Here is a 24,767-nt window from a genome sequence, read left to right as displayed (position 1 = left end):
CACTCCTGTCTTGATCGCTGAGCAAAAGCATGCCAGATCTATCTGTAGTGTGGTTTTCTTCTGAGTCCTTACCACATTGGACAGCCTTATCTATAACTGGACCTCATCTAGAGGCAAGTAGCCCAAGCTTGTCGGTTACTGGAACAACATGCTGCCAATGATTGTTTGGTTTAATGCTCATTGTGCTACCCATAGCCACAGGTGTCCCTCTCACTGTGGCATAGCCTGATTTTTGTTTCCACTGATCTTAGGGCATACTATCAGAAGACTGACAGATACAGGTTGTTATTAGAATTCTTATTTTAAATGAAAGTATTTTGTTTATTTATCCTGATTTCCAAACTATTATAGCATCTAAGAGCTTGAAGGAATCACGTGAAGTGAGATAAGCCAGAAAGAGAAAGATGAATATGGGGTGATCTCACTTATGGACAGAAGTTGAAAAATAAGAACAGAAAGGGGAAACACAAAGTAAAAAGTGGACTGGGTCTAGTTTATTGCACCAAAGTAAAGGACTCTAGGAAGTGTGTGCGTGTGTGTGTGTGGGGGGCGTGTTTCAGGTCCTGATGCATGATGGTGGTGGAGGGCCTAGGCTGGAGGGTAAAAGTGTTTTGAAGAAAACTGGGAAAATTTTATACATGTACCAACAACTGTGTTTACTTTAAAATATTAATCCCCCAAATAAACAATAAATAAAATACTTTTAAATCCTTTTTAAAAAGGGGGGGGAGAGAAAGAAAGCAAAGCAAAACTAGTATTGCTCTAGGAGGGCTAAAACGTCTCCTCTCCTCCTCCCTATGTCCAGTGAATTGGAAGGTCCTCAGACGAAAATAGCATAAAAGATATCAAATACATAAGATCTGAATATAGGTTAAGACCACTCACCCAATTCTTCTAGCGTTTGCCCTTCTTCCGTAGCCAGTCAACAGTGTCAGGTTGAAAGCTGTCAGGAGTTGCTTGTTGCTGGCTTTGAAAGTGACTGGGATCCATGTGGATTCAGTCAGCTAGGAAGGATCGTCAGTTTCCCCAATGAATGGGTACTCACGGGATGCACCACGAGAAAACAGAAGAATCTAATACTCTCTTACTAAGAGTCCTACTAGGGCAGGAAGTAATGGGTCAAAAGTCCAAACACCAAGAGTGAGACAATGCAGAAACGCACCCCCCTCTAATGGGATATCAAAGACCCCTCATGATATATGCTCAGGAAGGATGTTTATTCTAGAAAGAATTTATCAAAGGAGAAATAACTCTTGTTCGAACATTGGCTTCTGAACAGGGAGCCCACTTTGAGATAACAGTAGCAGAAGCAAGGCTTTTAATCAGAAAGAGAAGAGCATTCTGATCTTAGAAGATAGGGCATGTGTTTTATTGACATCCAAGCTGCCCAGGTTTGGAACCCCAACATCACCTGGGAAATACTATGGTACCAAGGAAAGTTCTGATGTTGTGTCTCACTCTTTCTCTCTCTCTGAATGAAAAAGCAGCTCAGGGGTGATACAATTATGAATTCATGAGGTTTCAAATATGCAAGTAATGGGGTGGCTAAAAACATGAAGATTTATAGCTACACAGCACCTGAATAGTACACCTGCTCTGTAGTATGCAGGACCCAGGTTCGCACCTAACTCCCATTGCTCTGGGGGCATGTCAGTGCTGCTGTAGTACCTTGAACTCTAGTTCTGTTTCTTTCTGTCTGAAGGGAAAATAGTTGACCTGGAGCAGTGAAGTGTAAACAATGGCAAAAATAAATAAAATAAAGATGAATGAGTAGGGTATAGTGTTATCCTTGATTAATGGATTGAATGGGGTAACAGATAAATAGTCTACTACAGTCTGGGTTTGTGGCCACAACAACAGAGAGAAGAGGCTGAAGGACCTGTGGCTGAAGCAAGGTCACCAAACTTGTGGAAGCTAAGTTTGTGCCTGCTAACTGCCACCACAATCTAGAGTCTAGTCTCAAACATATTTCATTGTACTCTTGTTGTTTCTCATCAAAGGGCTTATCTCTGTTGCTTTCATATCTGCTGTATCAACAACAAAGATCTTCAGAAGGACCTGAAAAAGGCTCCTTAGTTTTTTTTTTTTTTTCTCAATCACCTCACTGGACCTAGACTGTTTCTGAACCCTCTGGAACAATGATACACAGTAATTATAGTGAGAAATAAAAAAGTTTCAGTGGTGGATAACTGATGTGTCAACTTGACTAGGTCATCCAGCTATCTGGTCAAACATGAATCTGTGAGTATCTATGAGAGTCATTCTGGATGAGGTTAGCATTTGAACTGGTAAACTAAGTAAAGCAGAATGTCCTCCCATGTGGGTGAATTTCATCGATTCAGTGGCAAGTCGGGATGCATTGGATCGACCTTCTCGTGGTGCATCCCGTGAGTACCCATTCATTGGGGAAACTGACGATCATTCCTAGCTGACTGAATCCACATGGATCCCAGTCACTTTCAAAGCCAGCAACAAGCAGCTCCTGACAGCTTTCAACCTGATGCTGTTGACTGGCTATGGAAGAAGGGCAAACGCTAGAAGAAGTGGCAAGTCTAAAAATAATCGAAAGTCTTAAGTTCCCCCTTAAGAAAGAATTTCCTCTTTGTGCCTTTCTTGGAGCTAGAACATTGGTATTCTCCCACCCTTGAAATGGCAGCTACAACACTGGTGCTCCTGGCCTTCAGACCTTCAGACTAGAGCTACCATCACACTCTAGTCCAGATTTCCTGTGGTCTCCAGCTTAGAGACCACAGATAGTGAGACATCATAATCTCTACAATATTCTCTATCAGTTTCTCATAAGAAGCACCTTCCGCGGGGGCTTGGTGGTAACGCACTGGCTAACCGCACATGGTGCAAAGCTCAAGGACCAGTGCAAGGATCCTGGTTCAAGCCCCTGGCACCCCCCCCCCCATGCAAGGGGGTCACTTCACAAGTGGTGAAGAAGGTCTGCTGGTTTCTATCTTTCTCTCCCCCTCTCTGTCTTTCCCTTCTCTCTCAGTTTCTCTGTCCTATCCAGCAACAACAACAACAATAACAATGGAAAAATGGCCTCCAGGAGCAGTGGATTCATAGTGCAGGCACACTGAGCCCCAGCGATAATCCTGGAGGCAAGAAGAAGAAGGAGAAGGAAAAGGAGAAGGAAAAGGAGGAAGAGGAGAAGGAGAAGGACCATCCAACCTACTTCACATGTATCTGTTACCTATCTCCTATTTGATGTTTCTTTGAAGAGTTCTGCCTAATACAGTCTACATTAACTACTTAAAAGTAGCAAAAATATTAAATTAAATTAAATTAAATTAAAAATCAGGTATGGGTGATGGCATAATGGTTCTGCAAACAACTTTCATGCTTGAGGTTCTGGAGCCCCTCCCCCCACATTCAGTCCTCCACACAACCATATGCCAGAGCTGAGCAGTGTTCTGGAAGAGAGAGAACAGAAGACAGAGGGAAAAAAGAGAAGAAAAGAAAATTGAATAACCCTCTGAATAGCATAATGATGCATCTCCCCCATGCCTCCATCCTTCTGCTCTCCTGCAGGGAAGGAGCTGAAAGAAACTGAGGCAGAGGAGTAATGTTGGCTCACCACTGTGGGCTGATCAATTAGTTTCTCTATGGTTCAGTTGTAACCATGATGGAATTTCCCCCTGGTGTGACCCCTAGAGGATATGTGGAGGTCCCAAGTTCCCTGTAAGAAGGAGTGGTGGTGACTTCAGGTGTGGAATGGCAACCCTTCACCTTCATCACTCGGGTGAGACCTTTCCTTTCATAGTATTCTCTAATTCCATTCCAGGTGGTCCACTCCCCAATAAAGTCCCCAAACCTAGATATATTCCAGGTCCCCTGAGATAGAGCATATGTTCACACGTGGCCATAAGCTAGGGAAAAATATATACCTGAAAGCTGAAGTACACAAGAGCCTGCAGGGAATACCTCCCAACACTTCATCTGCACTATTCCAGTCTTTAGGTCCATGGTCGTTCAATGATTTGTTTGGCTTTGTATGTTAACTCTCTTTTCAGCCACCAGGTTCCGGATGCCAGCACGATGCCGACCAGAGTTCCCTGGACAGACGACCCCACCAATGTGTACTGGAACTCCACTTCCCCAGAGACCCACCCTACTAGGGAAAGAGAGAGGCAGACTGGGAGTATGGACCGACCAGTCAACACCCATGTTCAGCGGGGAAGCAATTACAGAAGCCAGACCTTCCACCTTCTGCAACCCACAACAACCCTGGGTCCATACTCCCAGAGGGATAGAGAATGGGAAAGCTATCAGGGGAGGGGATGGGATATGGAGATCAGGTGGTGGGAATTGTGTGGAACAGTACTCCTCTTATCCTATGGTTTTGTTAATGTCTCCTTTCTTAAATAAAAAAGAAGAAGAAGAAGAAGAAGAAGAGGAAGAGGAAGAGGAAGAGGAAGAAGAAGGAGTGGTGGTGCGAGGTGGAGGGTGAGAGAGGAAAGTTCAGAGAAGATGGTCTTCATTTATGACACACGGCTTAGTGAATAGCCCAGTGAACCATGAGAAAAACAACTGAACTCTCCTCACAGTCCACAAGGGTTTTACAAGGATGGATCAGTTGAATGTTCACCACCACATAGAAACCTTTTATTTTTTTATTTGGCATGGGGGTGGCGGAGTAGAGGTTTACAATAAAAACAGGGTTTTTTGATACGTGGTAAATGTTCTCGATTTTCTGCAATCTTTATGCAGGAACTGGAAAGACAGCAAGAACACTGCATTGGTCACTGATCTGACACTGGGCCACTGAAGCTCTGTGGCTTCCAGTGATTTAAACAAGTCATACCAAAGCAACCAACAGTGGATAAACCACTGGACTCCCAAACACAAGATGTCATCCCCAGAAGGAAAAGACAGTTGAAGTACAGTGACAAATAAAAACTCATTTCAGTGGAAAAGTATTTATATATATAGATATGCATATCTACATATATTATATATATCATCTTTTCTAGGAAACTGTTTTCCAATGAAATATTAAAATGAACCAGTGCTATGTATGATAATACTACATGAATATGTAAATATATCAAACCAGAAGAGGGTGTCATGATCAATGGCAAACACAATTTTCCATTAAATCAGCAGCAAGGCAAAGATACTCTTTCTCAGTGTTACTCGGGAAGTACAAAGAATATGGTCATAATGTAAAAGGTACAAATATTAGAAAAGAAAAGAGTAACTATTATTCCTTGCAGGTAATATGAACATATATTTGGAACCAAAGATAAACCCAGTCCCCACTTGCAGGGGAAAAGCTTCACAAGTGGTGAAGCAGTGCTGTAGGTATCTCTCTGTCTCTCACTCTCTCTACCCCTCCCTTCCCTCTCAATTTCTGACTTGTCTTTATCCAACAAATAAATAAAAATAATAAAAATAAATAAATAAAAGATTCCTGCTCACCTTACATATAATATCTATGATATAGCAAGAATCAAATTAATCCAGCCCGGTTTTGTATGAGCAATGATCCAAATACTGTTTTTACTTTGGAATTTTTTTTTTTTACTTTTCTGACCATACATAATTCACAGTAGTCATTATCTAGCTCTTTACAGAATTTGTTCTACAGCATATTTAGTCACAGAAGCCTGATAGTCAGATGAAATTAGACAGCGCATCAGAGGAATACTATGTAGCAGAGAAATAGACAATAATTAAGAAGAACCCCATGTGCAGACCATGTTGCCCTTTCAAATAACTGAGAAATCAAAAAAAATAAATAATGATAAGTTACTCACCTAGCTCATCATTTCTGGAAAACAATAAAACCAAGTATTTGTCACACTGTTTGGAATAGCGGAGTCCTCTCTTTGTTGAACACAAAACTCAGTAACATTAAAAGATACCACTTATAATTATGATCACAAGAAAAATAACTTGTCGGGGGAAAATGTCTTAACTTTAAAAGACACTGTCAACTACTAAGGTATATAGAATGCATAAGACAAATAACAGTATCTTTAAAATATAATGAGTGCCTAAAAGCGAATAAAAAGATCAACTGGCAGAAAATTTATCTTTAAAAAAACAAAAACAGTTTCTGAGGAAGTTAACGTAGATGGTATAACCTTGTGTACAGTTGAGGAACTTCAGATCCAATAGCTGAAGATACTTTTTCTATATCTTCAATCAAAGTGACAGATGAAGCCCTTTTGGTAATACTTGGCATTATCTAGGATGTGAGGAGGGGGTGGGGGACTCCCATACTCTTTTGCTGTCAATGTAAATAATAGCTTCATCTGGGGAAGGTACAAAAAGAAACATAGGTAATGAGTTAGCAAGTCTGCTTCTGGGTTTACCTTCCCAGTGGAGATTTATAATCCCCTGTGCCCTCTTTCATTGTGCTACTATGGGTGAGAAAAACCATAGCTGGGGAAGTTGGGTGGTAGTGCAGCAAAGCGCGAGGACCGGCGTAAGGATCCCGGTTCAAGCCCCCGGCTCCCCACTTTCAGGGGAGTCATTTCACAGGCGGTGAAGCAGGTCTGCAGGCGAGAGAAAAAAAACAACACAAAAAACGTAGCTCTGAGAGAGCTTCAGAGTCTATCTGCAGAGAGCTGGTTGAGATGGAGGTAGTTAAGATCACCTGGGGGGCTTGTTAAATCCAGCACTGGCCTAGCGTTTCTACCTCCTCAGGTGGAGGGTCAAGGAGTGCGCATTTCTAACAAGCACCATGTGCCCCTCCTGCTGCGGTTTCAGGAACATTCTCTTAAGTACCATGGCTATAAAATAAGGGAGCCAGTCTCAAGCCGCAGTCATAGGAGTCTCTCTAAGGAAACATGTTTGGGCTGAGATTTGAAGGCTATTTTGGAGTTACCTGAGCAGAGCTGCTAAGAAAACACTGTTGTAACTGCTGTTTAGATGGGGAATTCCTCAGGGCTGAGATCAGTGGCCCCTATGGCTTACTTCCTGTTTCAATCAGCAACACTTAGGACCCCAGTGTATCTGATGTTTGTTCCATACATCATCGATCATCATGAACTGCACAGGTTACTATGAATAAACCACCTGACACCATTATTAAGCTGCTTATGAAGTGGAGGAAAAATGTTACAAAACACATAAGATACCCTTAAATCACAGCTCTCTTTGGAATGCATGTGGGGTGCTTTCTGGCAAGGAGGATCATACCGGAGGGTTTTCGGTGACAGTGAATCATAGCCCCGGAATTGACCCACATAATTCTGTCTAGGGATTGTTGTTTGTCTGGCCACAGAATCAGGAAGGTAAGTCTCCATGAGCCTAGAAGTTTGAAGGGCTAGAATTATTTGTTATATAGCATGGCTAAACAGGAGAAAAGACAGGTAGGGACAAACAAACAAACAAAAACAGGTCACTGGGTTGCATTCATGTAAGATAGGGGTTTGGGGAAGGGGCTGGTTTCACAGTAGAGCTCCCAAAATAGAACTTGACTTGCACACAGGTGAGGAAATAACTTGGAAGTGGAGATTTGAACAGTGGCTGCACTGTGGGCCTTCAGGTATATCAGCTAATTTTCTGCCACCACCATGTCTGTATTTTAAAGACTAGTTTTTTCATAAGGATTGCCCCAGTTTACATTCATGCCAACAATGTGCCAGAGCTCCTGTCGCTCCACATGCCCAAAAGAACTCTTTTCTCATCTTTTTTATGTACGCCATTCTCAACAGAGTGAAAGGTATCTCACTGAAGTTTCAATGTGCATTTCCTCGGGGCTACAGAGTAGCAGCAAGTGCATCTCTCTCCTCTCCCCAGTCAACTAGGAATAACAAAGAATATCACCTGAGAACACAACAAGACAAGGCTCAGAATACTTTGAGAACCCTCCAAGTCACAGGTGAGTGCAAACACGTGTGGCTCATGGACAGAGAAGAGCCTAAGGAGAGATTCCTGGGGGGCTGAAAGCCCATATCTACTTGGGAGTGACTGGTAAAAGTCTGGCAGTTTGCCAGTTGAGACACCATCTCCCGTCTGAGTTTTATTAACAAATAGACTGCTGAAAGGAGGAGAGGATCCCCCTAAGCCTCACCAAATGCAACTGTGAGTCTCCATTGCTACTGTCCCTTGGAAGCTGGAGCAGCAGTGGGGAGGCCCTGTGCTGACATTGTAGGGGCAGAGACCTGATCAGGCGACTGAGGAGAAGACATTTACTTCCAGTGGTCTGGAAGTGGGGCTGTACAGTGGCCGCCTTTCCACAGGAGTGAGGAAGGGTTGAGGTCCTGGAACACAGGAAGAGGAGGACCTAGTGGGGGTTGAATTATTATGTGAAAAACTGGGAAATGTACAGACTATTATATTTTATTGTCAACTGTAAACCATTAATCCTCCAATAAAGAAATTCTAAAAATTTGCATTTTTTTAATAATTAGTAAGGTGGAGCACAATTTCCCCCCTTCCTCTCTTCCTTCCTCCCCCAACCCCAAGTCATTGATTTGAGAGCAGTGGTTTACAGTACCATTGTGTCTGTGGACTATCTACATGTCTTCTTTGGAGAGACATATATTCAAGTTTTCTGCCCACTTCTTTTATTGGATTGCTTGTTTGTTGTTGAATTGTATGGCTTATTTACGTATTTTAGAGAGCAATCCCTTGTCAAATGTGTATGATGCATACATAGGTCTCCTCCTCCATCTGCTAGGTTGCCTTTTTATTTTTTTCTGTGGTTTTAACTGTTTAGAATTTCAGACGCAAAGGCCAACACTGAGTGACCACACTGAGATGGTACTCTCCTTCTCCATCTTCAGCTTCTGTGCTGTTCTTGTGAATTTTCTGTTTGTGGAAACACACACACACACATACACACACACACACACACACACACACACACTCACGACTGGTCCACTAACTGTCAGAGGCAGGTTTGAGCTACTGTAACACTTACAAAGTGTGCTTCATATAATATAGAGAATCATGGGATATGAGAGACCCTTTGTCTGAAAAGGCTGCCTACCACACATGAATCTGCAGGGACACATGTCACAGAAACTCAGGGACTGCCAGTGCACCTCAGGACTTGCACCAACAGTGATTTGGGAAAAAGACGATGCCATCTCTGACACTGTTTAAAATTTCCAGTGTATGACGACAATAAAAAGAATTCACTTTGAGCCATTTTATTGTGGCTTTTAGATGCTTTGCTGTTAATGAATCCCCATATGGTCTATACCAGAGCAGATTTCCCCCTCCACTAATCCCCCAGTCTTCAATATGCTCCTGGCACTATGCTTCCCCTACAGGAGATGCAGTACAGCCTGCCTTTATCAGCTACCTGGTGACATTTTCTCAGCTAACAGTTTCAAAAAGCCTGAGTCTGATATCTTCAAAACAGAGGAACATGACTCAGGCTGAAAATGGAAATGACGAGCCAAAAGGCAATGCACCTGGTTAAGCCCACAGGTTACAATGTACAAGGAGCCAGGTTCAAGCCCCCAATTCCCCCACATGCAGTTGGGAAACTTGATGAGTGGTGGAGTAATACTGCGAGTACCTCTCCTTCTCTCTCTCCCTCTCTATTTCCCTTTTCCTTGTTGATTCCTTTCTGTCTTTATCCAATAAATTAAGTTAAATAAGAAAAGAAAATGGAAATGACTCAACATCATAACCACTGTGAGTCAGAATGGTTGCTAAGATTATGTTTCTAAGTGTGTGAGAGTGTGTGTGAGTATGTGAGTCTACATGAATTATTACATTTCTGTGGCATTGTCTAGAGATTCCCACAACTCATGTTCTTACCTAATTTTAGACATACCTGAAAACAAATGCAGGGCAGGGCTGGGGAACAAGTGGTCTATCTAGGAGGTTGTCTGAAATCCCACGTGAAAGTGAAGTGATGGGAAAGAAACCACAAAATGTGTAGGGTGGAGATAGATAGCATAATGGTTATGCAAAAAGACTCTCATGCCTGAGGCTCCAAAGTTCCAGGTTCAATCCCCTGCAACACCATAAATCAGAGCTGAGCAGTGCTGTGGTATAAAGATTTTAAAAAATGAGGAAATCACAAAGTGTGCACCAATATGAAGATTCCGGAATTGCTGTAGAATATGATAGAGTGGTATCCCGGAAGTTCAGAGGTGGCGTAAGGTTTGTAATTCCCACTCAGGTCTCTGCTTCATGGCAGGTATCCATGCTACAGGGAAGCTGGAATTCCCCAAGTTAAAAAAACAAAACAAAACAAAACTGTGTGATAAGAAAGAAGGGGACTCAGAAACATGAACAGGGAGCTTCCTCCCATGGAGACCTCAAATATTATATTTTTATTTTAAAAATGTATATATTTATTTATCAAAACACTGCTCAGTCTGGCTTCTGGTTGGGATTGAAGCTGGGATCTCAGAGTCTCAGGCAAGAAACTCTTCCTGCATAACCATTAGGCTATCTCCCCAGCAATTATAAAATAGAGATGTGTCAGTGCAGTACTTCTAACCCACATAATCAAGAGAAATAAACAATAGCAAATTGTTCTTGTTGTGGTTATTGATGTTGTCGTTGTTGGACAGGAAAGAGAAATGGAGAAAGGAGGGGAAGACAGAGAGGGGGAGAGAAAGACACCTGCAGACCTGCTTCACTGCTTGTGACTCCCTTGCAGGTGGGGAGCTGGGGGCTTGAACTGGGATCCTTACTAGTCCTTGAGCTTTGCACCATGTGCGCTTGACCCGCTGTGCTACCGCCCAACTCCCAGCAAATTGTTCTTACAGCCACTGTTTCTGAAATGGTCCACAGCAGTGGATGATTAGACAGTACATGCAGGGAGATGAAGGAAGAGGACGCAAACTGCTCTTTGCTATAGCCCGGGAGCAACAGACCCATAAGAATAACTTCCTTCGTTTTAGAGTTGAGGGGTTAAGGCTCCTGTCACCAGTCTGGAGCTCCGTGGCTGCCTTTGCAGCTTCCAGGAAGGATATTATGGTTCACACACCACCTCTTAGTGCCAAGCAGGGACTGCTACTACAACCCCAGCCTGAGGAGGCAAAAGAACAGGAGCCATAGACTCCTGTAGGCCGGAGGCTCTTTGCATGTAGGCCTGACTAGTCGTATCGCACCTCCCAGGAATGACTAAAAAGATAGAATATTAGGTTCTTTTTGGAGTTGCTGACTAAGGTGCATTGCTTTAAGCACCTGAGGAACAAGATAAAGAGATTCCTGTGCTCAGCAAGGTGTGTGCCCTGGAGATGTGTTTGTGCTTGTTGATAGGCCACAGAAGGACCCAGCACCTTTGACCTGGGCCAGTCTTTCTGAGAAATTAGTATCATCTTCCAACACGTCAGACTGTATGTTAGCCTCAGGACATGAGGCTCGTATGCAGAACTTTTTTTTTTTTTTTTTTTTTTTTTTTTAACCAAAGCACTGCTCAGCTCTGGCTTATGGTGGTGCAGGGGATTGAAGCTGGGATTTTGGAGCCTCAAGCAGGAGAGTCTCTTTGCATAACCGTTATGCTATCTGTCTTCCACCAGGCAGAACTATCTAGCTAGGTGTTCTTCTTGAAGTCAAGGGTGGGTAGGGTCTGTTAAAAGCAACTGAGAACACTCTATGGTTTGGGTTTTCTTACCACAGGATCTCTGAAGACAGAGATCTAAAAGGAGTGCCAAACGGGACCCTACAGCCTCTCTGCTAATCAGGATGAAAACATCCTTGAGCCATTTCCTTGACTTGACAATATGCTTGACCAGAGGAGATGGGTAAAGGCCCATTAAAGTCAGACACAAATTCCAGTCCCCTTTCACCCATACCCCCTGTCACAGCGGGGGCACATGTAACACAAGCCTTGTTCTCTTGTTTGGATCAGTTGTGACCTGGAGAGTAGGAGGGGGTGTCAGGGGCTTTGGACCAGCTCTCTGTTCTTTCAGCTCAGCATAAGGACTTGTTCTGTGGCTTGTCAGTTCCTCTCCAAGTTTCCCTGTGTATCCCACAATCTTTAGGAAGCACAGTATATGTAGAGGTTTCAGTTGCCTTGTCTGCAGGTCTTGAGGACACATTCAGCTCTAGGTAGTGGCACAAACCCTGCAAAGACAGTGGTCCAGGAAGTGGCCCAGTGGATAGAGCACTGGGCTCTCAAGTATGAGGTCCTGAATTTAATCTCCAGCAGCACATGTACCAGAGTGGCATCTGGTTCTTTCTCTCTCTTTCTCTCTCCCTCTCCCTCTCCCTCCCCCCCCCCACTTACCATTCTTTATGATGAAATAAATAAAATCTTTTTTAAAAAAAATTCCTGAAAAGACAGATCTATCCCTGAACCATCCACGCTGTACCAACTGAGTGCAGTGAAGTCTTCAGTCACCAAGTGATAATAAGCCTTGTGAAAGAAGAAAAGAAGAAAGAAAAGGAGGAGGGGAGGAAGGTAGGTATGTTCATACTTCATAAGATGGCACTTCCATTATGACGAGACTTCTGAACCCAAGCCCACAACATGAAACTACTTATTATCCAACCCACCAGAGACATAAATCACTTCATGAGAACTTGCACGTAATCACACCTGTTTCTGACGAGTTCAGTGCTATAATTATATGAATTAAGATGGCAAAGTCCCTAAATCAGATAACTTATCCTTAGATTCACAAATGTAATTTCATGAACATTAAAGCTTGATAAAGGTAGTTCTGTGGTGTTTACTCTGAAGTTTAGTTGGGAACAATATCTACCACAATTGACTATGAAACATGCAGTTAGAATATGTCCAACCCCTCTTTCACTGTTCGAGTCTGCTGGGATGAGAATTGTCAGGTCCAAAGGAAGGGGCTTGGCCAAGCAACTGACTTTCATTTCAGTTTAGTTGTGTAGTGGTCTAGGAGGTGGTGTGGTGGATGAAGCACTGGACTCTCAAGCATGAGGTCCCAAGTTCAACCCCTGTTAGCACATGTACCAGAATGATGTTTAGTTATTTCTCTCTCTCCTCCTATAGTTCTCATTAGTAAAATTAATAAAATCTTCTTTTAAAAAAATGTTTAGTTGTCTACCCAAAAGTTCCTTTTCATTAAAATCTATCCATTCTGGTAGTAGTGTGTGTGTGTGTGTGTGTGTGTGTGTGTGTGTTTCCCCATCATAACTACATTCAGGCAATGATACCTAGAATCTTACTCAGTATCAATTTTTTTTGCCTCCAGGGTTATCACTGAGGTTCAGTGCCTGCACTATGAATCCACTGCTCCTGGCTCCCCCCCTTTTTTTCCCATTGTTGTTGTTGTATTTGTTGCTATTACTGTTGTTGTTGCTGCTGCTATTTTTGCTGGATAGGACAGAGAGAAATTGAGAGGGGAGAGGGAGAGAGAAACATAGACACCAGCAGACCTGCATTACCACTTGTGAAGTAAACCCCTGCAGATGGGGAGCCGGGGCTCAAACTGGGATCCTTGCACTGGTCCTTGTGCTTCACACTATGTGTGTTTAACATTATATGCTACAGCCCAGCCCCACCCAGTACCAATCTGACACCAAGAGGTATTGATTCATGCTATCCTTACCTGCCTACCATTTTGTAGAACACAAAGAATAGCAGGTACAACAATGGGGCCCACCTTTGGGGGAGAAAAAAATATATATATATAATAAACATTTAAATCATCATTGAAAGCAAAAATAAGTTTAACCCAATACCATGATGGATACTAATCTGTGAATGTTTTTTGAAATCTGGCACAAGTCAGAGCTGGCTGGCACTAAGCCTGCAGCCCGTGCACCTTGGCCTGGATTGGAGTCCCCAATACACACAAGGCCATAAGGTGTCATCACACAAATTTGGGCAGCAGCTCATCAGTGTACAGCTCGAATAATGCCCAGATGATACAATGCACCAGCCACATAGGCTAGCAGGTAATAACGCTGGAAGAGCTGCTGGCTCTTTGTGCGCATTAACCTTTAAACAATGAGGGCCTTGCCTGGAGAGAGGTGGACACCCACTCAGCGGATCTATTCACCTCTGCACCAGAGGTTCTGTAACCCTGAGCAAAGTTCTCTCTCATGTATATCCACACAGGAGACACCAGTCAAAGCTCAGAAAAAAAAAAAAAAAAAAGAATCTATTTGCTGGTTTCATCTCCATATAAACACAGAATGAAAGTTATTTAAAAAAAAAAAAAGACATTCAGTAGTCAAAGTATTCATTTTAACCATGCTCAGATAGATGTGTGTTACCTGGCAAATATGGACTAAGAAGAGGAGACGGGAAAGGCTACTTAGCAAAGGGCTGGACCTGACTGGTTACTTGCTCTGAAGGAGCCATTTACTTTGCCACGGGGACACCCAAGGGGCTTTATGGGAGGGCCACAAGGAAAGGAACTGAGATCTTCACTCAACAGCAACTACCAACGTGTTTACTACTTCAGAAGCAGATTCTCCAGCCTCACTTGATCTTTGAGATGGGTGCAGTCCCAGTCCACATCTGACTGCGATTAAAAGACAGACACTCTGACCCAGTCAGGTGGAAAAGTCCTAGTGACTACCTTCCCAGGGTGCCTTTTGCCTCTCCAGCCCCTTTTCCCTGGCCAATGCCATCCCTACTCGCCACTTCTGGTTTTTGTCCTATAAAGCCCTCCTGCTTCCACCTCTCTCTCTCTTGCCCACCTTTCACCTGGGTGACCTGAAGCAGGGAAGGATTGTTGTACATAGCGGGAGGCTGCCATTTTGCTAGCTCCACGTGGCTCGAACTGCTGCACTCTCTCTCTGAGGTACCCGCATGAATAAAGATTTGTGTTCCCTCTCTGCTCTGGTCTCTTCTCTCCCCACCTCAGCACAGCCCAACAAGGTGAAGCAGTTCTTCAAATGTCTTTCTCTCTATCTATCTCTATTTCTTTCTCCCTCTCAATTTCTCATTGTCTTTATCCAACATCAATAAATGAAACAGGAGTTATTATAATGTCAAAGAAAAAACTTACATAAGCCTACAGTAAGACAAAGCATCTAGACAACACGTGCTTTACAATGATGTGTCTAGTAACTTATTGAATACAACATGGAGAGTGAAAAACAGTCTGTGGAGTATGGGCTGTTTACCTTTGTGAGGACATGGCTGATGGGGAGCAGTGCTCCCTGATGTGGCTTGGCATTGCAGAAGAGAGGTGAATTGTGTCTTGCTAGTCCAGGAAAAATATCCAGATTCAAAACTTGAAGTCTGGTTTTCACTGAGTAGATACTGCTTTGGAATTATTCTAAAGTCAAAGAAAATCACTGTGCTTGAAGATCAGGAAATAGTGGTTGGGCCTATGTGTGGAGTGAATATGGGAAGAGTGTAACTAAAGGAGATACTCAGAAGTAAAATATGAGCTTATCTGTCTACTAAGGGGAGGGCATGAAGGACAGTGAAGGGATGGTTTATATTGATTGTATCTTCTGCTTGACTTCAGCACTGGTTGAAACTTATGAATCTGATGAAACAGCTCAGAGTTATGTACTATTGATGATCCACAAAGATTTCCAGGCAATTGTAGTATCATTTGATTTTCATCAAACGTGAGATAAAGAGTAACAAATAGCTATGAGTAGGTAGCAAGTACCCCAAATTTAGCTAGTTTCAAACACCTTTTTTTATTAAAAATCTTTTTATTTATTTATTATTGGACAGAGACAGAGAAATTGAGAGGGATGGGGGGAGAGAGAGAAAGAGAGAGAGAGAGAGAGAGAGAGAGAGAGAGAAGGAAGCAGAGAATAGCTCTACTTCACCACTTGGGAAGCTTTCCCCCAGTGGGTGGGCACAGAAGCTTGAATTCAGATCCTTGTGCACTGTAATGTGTGCACTTAACCAGGTGCACCAGTGCTTAGCCCCACAACTTAACTTCTTTAAGTCGTGATTTCCAGTTCATTTTAACTAAAGGTGGTTCAGCGAAAGGCAGTAGTATCAGCAAGTGTTCTTCCCTGCCATGCCTCTGGAAACCTATGGAGACTTATTCTATGTCCTTGTGGGGCTGGAAGCAGTCAGTTGAACACCTCAGCTTTTAACACATAGGTTCTTCTCTCCACAAACTTGACCAGGCCTTTTCTAAGCAAAACCGAAACACAGGAGTGAACCAAGTGTGCCAACCTTTGGTCCACCTTTGAACTAGCTCTCTGTCATTTATATAATTATTCTATAAACCAAAGCAAGTCACCTAGTACATGGTATGGGGAGATAGATTCTACATCTCAATGGAAGACTGAACTATCACACTGGAAAAAGGCACAGGTAGAAGTCAGGTGAGAGAATTGGGGATGGATTTGCAGTCTATCTATCATATTTTACAAACAATGGATTCTCAGAGATAATCTAGTTATTTGTTAGATGGCAAGACTCAAGTGAAAATACAAACATGGGTTTTCTCACCCTAAAATCACTATCCATTTCTCAGCAAAGACTCCTTCTCAACTCTTTCTGCACCAACTCTCTGACCCTAAGTATTTTTCCATGTCTTTCCATTGAGGTTTATGGCGATGATGTGGGATCCATTCAGATGTTAACTGACAGAGACAGTGAGGGAGACTGGTTACCATTGATCAAAAACATCTGTCTTAGGAGTTGGCGGTAGCTCAACGAGTTAAGCTCACGTGGCGCAAAATCCTAAGGACCAGCCTAAGGATCCCGGTTCAAGCCCTCAGCTCCCTACCTGCAGGGGAGTCGCTTCACAGGTGGTGAAGCAGGTCTGCAGGTGTCTATCTTTCTCTCCCACTCTCTGTCTTCCCCTCCTCTCTCCATTTCTCTCTGTTCTATCCAACACGACAGCAATAATAACTATAACAATAAAACAAGGGCAACAAAAGGGAATAAATAAATAAATATTTAAAAAAACATGTCTTTCATGTAAATGTTGATACTGCATGAGGAGTGTGAAATTCTGCATTAGCTCAGCAAACATTTTCTTCTGCTTTGATGACCTTCGATTGACATCTTCAGTACACAGAAAAACTGTGTGAGTATTCTGACTCTGAGTGACAGTGAGAAATGCAAAGCCAGGTGGATATGGAGATAGTGGATGGCAAACAGGAGTGTCCACTCTTCAGAGATCATACAAATAGAAACAGAAAGGGCCATTAGAGCCTGACTCACCCACCATGTAACTCCCCCAGAAATTTCCGGTATAGCTACTTAGGCAGCAAACCACACTCAAAGACCAGATGCCTTATAAGGAACCAAAGAAGATTCCAAGGATGTCTTTTGCTTGTGTTGGCCAGTTAGGAAGAAAAAATAAAGATAAAACTATGATGCACATTTACTAAAAAGTATCAATTATAATATCGTCAAGGGTTGAGATCAAATAGTACATTCTTATAAGAACAATAAAGCACAATTTTACCAAATTCTATCTCTGTAGAGAACAGTATCATTAGTGCTTAAATAAGGAGTTGGTAGGTCAAGTTCAGCACACTGCCTATTGTTCTTAATTAAGTTTTGTGGGAACATAGTACACTAAACTCATTAATGGTTTGTCTATGATCATTTTCATGTTACATAAACAAGTCCAGTAGTTGGAAAGCAGTCATGGGCTTTCAAAGTCTAAATTATTTCCTATCTTGTGCTTTCCAGAAAGCTTTCTGGGTCTTATCTGGGGTTCTGGGACCTGACTGCTGAATTCTACAAGGTTTGTGTGGCAAAAACAACTTGTAATCTTCAGGGTACCAATATTGGGCATAGTGTCAGTGTTGACTCTTAGCCCATTTGAATGGTACATGAATGAGTCTAACCTGATTCTTGGTTAGAGACCATGTAGACTGATGCTATTAGCTAAGGTATCAGAATATAAGTTTAATTCAGACCCCCAAATCGTCACTGAATTCCAAGGAAAGCCAAGTCTGAGTGTATACTCCATTCATGCTAGCTCCTCAGAAGCTGAAGTCCTAGCTAAGCTTTGGTTCATCCAGATGAAGACTTCCTCAACTCTAGGATAGCCAGAGCTATCCAGAAGATTAAAGGATGAGCCCACTTAGTTTTTTAGAAAACTCAGCTTGCTATCAAAATTTCACCAGAAATGGACATCACCTCATCTCAAGCATGCATGTCTCTTCAGGTTCAAATGCACCTGAATCATTGATATTGGTATTGATGTTGTCTTCCATTGATGATTGCACTTGAAAGGTCAAGAGTAACAAAGCACCTCTCAACATTGGTTTATACCAAAACTCATGTCAGGTTAGATTATTTTAGGTCACAGCTATGGTCAACAGTTAAGTGTATGATGCTCTCTCTTCTCCTCTCTGCTCCCTATGCATTATTTTTATAATTTTATTAAAGGTATAATCATGCACAGTACAGTTGTTGACATAGAAAAATGTCTCATGTAGCCATGATTGGTGTCTGCAAAACATTCTCACCCCAATTTAGTCATGCACTAGGACCTCAAAACCCCCCTTTCTATGTGTTTCTTCTCCAAAGTCTTTTGTTTTGGTGCACGAGATCAAACCAATTCAGGCTTTACATTATGTCCCCCCCCCTTTTTTTGCCCCCAGGCTTATAGCTGAGGCTCAGAAACTACACTATGAATCCACTGCTCCTGGAGGCCATATTTTTCAAGTTTATTGGATAGGACAGAAAGAAACTGTGAGGAGAGGGGAGTGCAGGTTTCTCAGGGCCCCCCACCTCCCTGGCCATTGGGTGATGGAAGTCAAAGCAGCCCCCTGGGAGTCCTAGGGTGGCTCCACATGTCAAGGGCAAGTGCTTAGAGAGACAAGCAGTCAGCTCTGGGAGACCTTCAGTGGGGCAACTCATTTATTGGGGGGAAAAGCAGGCAAATATACCCATTTCTTAGGGGCAGGGGAGGGAAGGTTGAGGTAATTATTAACCCAAACACAGAGCAACACAATGCTTAGTCACATTTTGACCAACGACCATTTGATCACAAGTAAAAGGTTACCATATAAGGTTTGATCACAAGGTTCACAATGTATATTTTTCCAGAGGTAGATTGCAGGCACTTTGGGCAGGGGGGAAGGGAAGCAGCTGAGCAATCAGGATGTTTGCTGGCAGTTCTCAGGTTAGCCATACATAGTAATTTATAGTCTTTATTTACAAAGGGAGGAAGGGTGGCATGTGTAGAGAAGCACCCATGTCCGGGGGTCCAAGTCATAAATTCCAGAGGTCAGGAGGGACCTACCATATCTCATCCCGCAGGGGGCAGGGTCTGGGGTCAACCTGCTCAGACTCTCATGGAAACAATGGCCTGGACTTCCCGGGCAGTGGGCTCAACCCCCAACTAGGGAAGATAGAAAGGGAGAGAAAGATAGACACCTGAAGACCTGATTCACCACTTGTGAGGTGGGGAATTGGGAGCTCGAACAGGGATCTTTTCGCTGGTCCTTGCACTTCATATTATGTGTTCTGAACAGTGCACTACCGCCTGGTCCTATGTTTCCACTTTCTATTCTTGTTTCTTAAAGTCTGCACATGAATGAGATTATTCCATATTCATCCTTCTCTTTCTTGCTTATCTTACTTAACATGATTACCTCAAGTTCTGTCCAAGATGAGGTGAAGGCGACTTCCTAGATAATATTTAAACATGCTATTCTTGTGCCTCTGTAATCCTCTTGTGGGATGCTAATCAATACATTCCTGACCCAAAGGATAGTCCTGAGAGATGGATTAATTACTGGAGTCCCACCGTGGTTGAATTAAGCACAGACACTGAAACATTGCAGACCATTCTATCTGTAGGAGTACAGAGCACTGTTGTCCGTATCATTATCCACTTCTGATGCATAACAAGATGATTGGTAGTGCTGGCATCATACCTACTCTCAGTTAACAGCTGAGGATGACAGAGGAAACCACATTCTTGAAGATTTACTAGGTGATGAATAAGTTGAATCTGGTTTATTTATTTATGGGGGAAGGACTTGGTGAATTACAGTAGAGTTGTTGACACATGGATGAAGGATTCCATCTCCTCCGGGACAGAGTTAGGTTCTTCTCCACCATCATGTACCAGGAACAACCCTTCTCCTGTCTCTTCTCTTTTTCTCCCTCCCCAGAGTCCTCTGCTGTGATGAAACACACTAAACCTTAGCCCCTGAATTTGCAGCAGGAGAGAATATACATTTCCTTTGTCTTTTCGGTCCTTTTGCTTGTACTTGCATGTTAATTTTGCTTCAAGTCACCTTGGGAAGGTCTGCTAAATCATGAAACATTCTCTGTGGGCCTGAGGCCTTCCCTCCGCAGTGTCTGGCCTTTGTATTGCACAGAGTCCATCTCTTAGTCTCTTGGTCTTAAACCCTGAGGGGCATGTATATCATTCAGATTCTCTGTGTACTTCAAGCTCTCAACTTTGTACTCTTAACACTGGCCTGTTTGTTCCCCACTCTCTTCTGCTGTGTTCAGGTATACTGCACAATTTATGTAAAAGCAGAATTATCAGACTTCTGCTCCTATTAGTAGTAAGTATATCATTTGAAATAAAAACTCCTGCTGAGAACAAAATAAAATCTGGATACAGTATGAAGCATTTTAAGAACCTGGAAGAACTGAGTGTAAATTCTAGTTTTACTGAGCCAAAACTGAAGTGAAGATAGAGTCTTGACTAATTCACCTTAGGGCTGCCTTTCCCTGAGAGTAAAATTAAATGTAATTAAATTTTTCCACTTTCTTTTCATTTTTACTAAACTATACGCACACACATGCATCCTGGAGAAAGACATAAACATACTATGTGCACATAGTTATACACAGTCACACACTCTCATGGCTAGTCACAGAAACACACATATGCACATAACTTGCTTATTGATGCCAGGTCTGAATCCCAGAAGCCCTCCAGAGAGAATGAAAGGAATTAAAAAGCAAAGGATGGTAGGGGAGGGGGCTGACAGCATAATGGTTTTGTAAAAAGATTTCAGGCCTGATGCTCTGAAGTCCTAGGTTCAATTCCTATAATTGCCAACACCACCATAAGCCAGAGATGTGCAGGGCTCTGGTCAAATGAAAAAACAAAACAAAATGAATACAAGGAAAGCTAAACTACGGGAAGAATAATTTATGGTATGTGGTTCTGCATCAGAGATTCACACAGAAATAAAAGGAAACTGGGAATTACTTCACACCATACGCACACTTTTGTAGTCTTTGTAGGAAAAGTAAAATCATAAAACTTTTTGAAGAAAATGTAAAAGAATATCTTCTTGAATATAAGATAGTGAAAAAAAACTAAATAAGATGCAGAAAAAGCATTACCAAGCACTACCACAAAAAAGGATTTGATAAAATTATTCTGCTATAATCTTAAAACCTACTAGTTATTAAAAGACACAAGCAGGAAAGAGAAAAGGAGGGTCACCTTACAATAATCTCTTTTCTAAATTATCTAAGAGGTCTCTATAACTTAGTTAAGAAAATGGCAACTAGAAAACTGAGCAGACAGGGGTTGAGCAGTGAGACACCTGGCTAAGCGCACATGTTACAATATACAAGTACCCAGGTTCAAGACCCCAGTCCCCACCTGCAGAGGGAAAATTTCTGAAGTGGCAAAGATGTGCTACAGGTTTCCCACTCTCTCTCTCTCCACCCCCCTCTTAATTTCTCTCTGCCTCTATCCAAATAAATAAAATGATAAAAAAAAGAAAACTGAGCAGAAGATATTAAATGGCTAATGAATCTATAAGGAGATACTTAATCTTATTAATAAGCAAAAGCAGTTAAGTTAAAACCACAGTGGGCTATCCCTATGGCCACTAAACCAGTAGAAAGACTGGCAGCATGAAGTCTCTGCTGTGGGTGTGAAGTGACAGCTGTCACATGCTGTGGTAAGGGTTTCGGTCAGAACAAAGACTTAGAAAGACAGCTTGATCATTTATTAAAACCAAAAAGACACAAATAATGGAGCAATTTCACTCCTTAGTATGTTCCTAAGAGAACTGCTCTGACATGCAAAAGAAAGGCAATCATATTTATGCAGAAGTTTTTGTGTTACAAGCCCAAATTGAAAACAACCCAACTGTACAGCAATAATAGAGATACAGTCAACAGATGTGGTGCTAGACAGGGATGAAAAGGAACGATTTGCAGCTAAATATAGGAAACAGATACAAAGGAATACTTGCCACAAGCTTTCATTAAGATTAAAAAATCAAAAACCCAGCAAAACCAAACCACTGTTAAAGGAAAGCAAAGAAGTGATTTCTATCAACATCAAGATAATTGGCACCTCTAAGGCCAGGGGCCCGGAGACAGGAAAGCCAGGCCTCCAGGAGTGGTCATGGTCTCCTCCTTGACCTGGGTGCTGGTTGTGTAGTATTTTCTGCGTGATAAATTATCTTAGTTCCATTTGAGTTTGTGACTATGTTTAATGTTTCACAACAAGAGAAGATAATTGTTACCCAACCATCATTTGGTATGAACCTGGACTGACTTCCTGTACTCCAGAGTCAGCATTCCATTCCATCTTTATTCACAGATGTACAGTCCAGCCAAAGGTTGTATTCTTCTTTCTAAAAACTCAAACCCTTCAATGACTATGCCTCTTCATTTAGTTTCTGTACATAAAGCTTAGCACCACTCACAACCATTTAGTATATAATGGCCAGACTGTGAACTGTTCTCACTTAGAGTATGTTTTTTGTTTTGTTTCGGTTTTTTTTCTTTTTTTCTTTTTTTTTTTGCCTCCAGGGTTATTGCTGGGCCTCAGTGCCTGCACTATGAATCTACTGCTCCTTGAGGCTATTTTTTTCCCTTTTGTTGCCCTTATTGTTTATCACTGTTGTTGTTATTATTGTTGTTGTTGGATAGGACAGAAAGAAATGGAGAGAGGAGGGGAAGACAGAGAAGGGGAAAGAAAGATAGACACCTGCAGACCTGTGAAGCAAACCTCCCTCCCTGTAGGTGGAGAGCCAGGGGCTCAAACCGAGATCCTTACTTCCATCCTTGTGATTTGCACCATATGCACCTAACCAGCTGCACCACAGCCCAGCCAGCCTGCCGGGCTGTTACTTTTTTTTTTCGACTAATTTTTCTGAATGTGTTCCACTCATTGACTCATTTGATTCTTTCTTGTTATATACAGTTTGATTAACAGTTGTATCATCTTTTTATTTTAGTAGTCTTTATAAGTAGTACTGTTTGCATTATTGTTGTGAACCAACAGTGCCAAAATTTAAGAAGCTAAAACAACATTGACTGATTATTTCTCTTAACTGGCTCTCTGGATCAGGTAGTAGAAACTGCTAGAGTTGGAATGTCTGGCATCCTTTCTCCACTTGACTGGGGGCTGCCAAGGCATTTTTCTGTTCATGTATTTTTCCCATAAGGATATATGAAATTCTTTACACATTGCTTAAAGTTCAAAGACAGTATTCTAAGAAGACAAGCCCAATATAAAAGTCCTTGGCAAGCTCCTTGTCAGGTTTGCTAATGTCTCATTGACCAAAGGGATTTACACAGTTTAATTCATTAAGACTGTAAAGTACAACAGTAAAATAACACAGAATATGAATATTACAGATAATTGGATGAATACATGTGCATCATAATAACAAATATATAGTAGTAAATAATAAGCAGAGACAAAAAAGTAAAGGAGTGATTAAATGCATGTATTCAGTAACACAGGAATAGAAAGACTTTGTATGCACTACCTTTTCTATGATTCCAGAAATGAAAATTAAAATCTCTAGGTCCAGTCCTAGACTACATGTAGGGTTTTCTCCAAACTACCAGGGGCCTATTTATGCTGTGGTGCTAATATTCCATCACTGGGAAAAAAAAATGGTACTTTATAGTAGTGTCTCTAAAGTTTTGATCTGCCTAAAATAATTGAGTTATTTTTCAAGAAAGGAAATATTTGCTGAGTTAGAATCTAAAGAATAGTTTTTAGGGGACTGGGTGGTAGCGCAGCAGGTTGAGCGCACACAGCAGGAAGCGCAAGGACCAGTGTAAGGATCCCGGTTTGAGCCCCCAGCTCCCCACCTGTAGGGGAGTTGCTTCGCAAGCAGAGAAACAGGTCTGCAGGTGTCTTTCTCTCCCCCTCTCTGTCTTCCCCTCTGCTCTCCATTTCTCTCTGTCCTATCCAGCAACAGCTATAACAACAATAACAACCACAACAAGGGCAACAAAATGGGAAAAATAGCCTCCAGGAGCAGTGGATTCATAGTGCTGGCACTGAGCTCCAGTGATAAACCTGGAGGCAAAAAAAAAAAAAAAAAAAAGAAAGAAAAAGAAAAAGAATAGTTTATAAGGATGAAAATATAGCTTACAAGCCAGGTTTGAGCCCAACCGCTACCATACTGAAGTAAGGTTCAGCACTGTAACAGCTCTCTATATATGAACTACAGTCTTCAAAATGTATTTATTTTACTGAAACCAGAGCATTGCTCATCAGACACCTGGTGGTGCTGGTGACTGGACCTGGTACTACCAGCATTGTGAGCATGTAGTTCTGCTGTGCTGCTGCTGCAAAATCTCTCTGACCCTGAGAATATTTTCTGGAAATCACTGGCAACTTGATGGGAAAATCCATGTGTCATTTGTTAAGAATTTCTCATCTTTAGAGAAACAATTGATGTCAGTAAAGATGACCAATAAGACTTGGGAAAAGTCAACTTGATTCTCATTAGGAAAAATAGTCTCAGTGACAATGGTTAGAATGAATGTTAGGGTGGATTCTCTACTGATGGGAAAAGAAAATCAAAAGAAGAAATCCAGAAATCAGTCCCATTCACTACAGCAGCAAAAACAATGAAATATATAGGAATAAACCTAACAAAAGAAGCAAAATACTTGTATACTAAAAAGTGTGAGTCACTACTCAAGAAAATAGGAAAAGACACAAAGAATTGAAAAGATAATCCATGTTCATGGAATGGAAGAATTAACATCATCA

Source organism: Erinaceus europaeus, chromosome 10, assembly GCF_950295315.1.
Source record: "Erinaceus europaeus chromosome 10, mEriEur2.1, whole genome shotgun sequence".
Classification (NCBI taxonomy): Eukaryota; Metazoa; Chordata; class Mammalia; order Eulipotyphla; family Erinaceidae; genus Erinaceus; species Erinaceus europaeus.
The sequence above is the reverse complement of the archived record's forward strand: the minus strand, read 5'-3'. Positions refer to the sequence as shown.